This window comes from Lupinus angustifolius, unplaced genomic scaffold, assembly GCF_001865875.1.
Source record: "Lupinus angustifolius cultivar Tanjil unplaced genomic scaffold, LupAngTanjil_v1.0 Scaffold_19_65, whole genome shotgun sequence".
In the NCBI taxonomy this organism is placed as follows: Eukaryota; Viridiplantae; Streptophyta; class Magnoliopsida; order Fabales; family Fabaceae; genus Lupinus; species Lupinus angustifolius.
In genome coordinates, this window is record NW_017719353.1 from 28,507 (window position 1) to 29,070 (window position 564).

A 564-nucleotide genomic window follows, 5' to 3' on the forward strand; every position below is an offset into this window, starting at 1 on the left:
ACAATTCTTTGCCAAGAATGAAAAGGCGGAGACGAGTAGCCTTTTGGCTAAACTCATCTCCATGAAGGATAATGGCAAATGGAACATAAGGGAGCACATTATGGATATGTCTAATCTCGCATCAAAACTCAAGTCACTTAAGTTCGAGCTTGGTGATGACTTGCTCGTGCACTTGGTTTTGATCTTTCTTCCTGCACACTTTGGGTAATTGAAAGTGAGTTATAACACTCAGATGGACTATGTGCAAGAGTAAGAGAGACTGCTGAGAGATAAGACTGAAAGTGCCCACTTAGCTATGACCTTTCAGAATAAGATAAGAAATAATAATAAGGATGTTATGAAAGGGTTATTTGTATTTTTTTCCTCAGAGAATGTGGAATTGTTTTGCAATACACTATGCCAGGCAAACCTAGCATGAATGGTGTTGCTGAGCGACGAAACCGAACTCTTAAGGATATGGTGAGAAGTATGATTAGTCATTCTTCCTTACCAGAGTCTCTTTGGGGATGCTTTAAAGACCGCAGTTTATATCCTTAATAGGGTGCCAAGTAAAACAGTTAACAA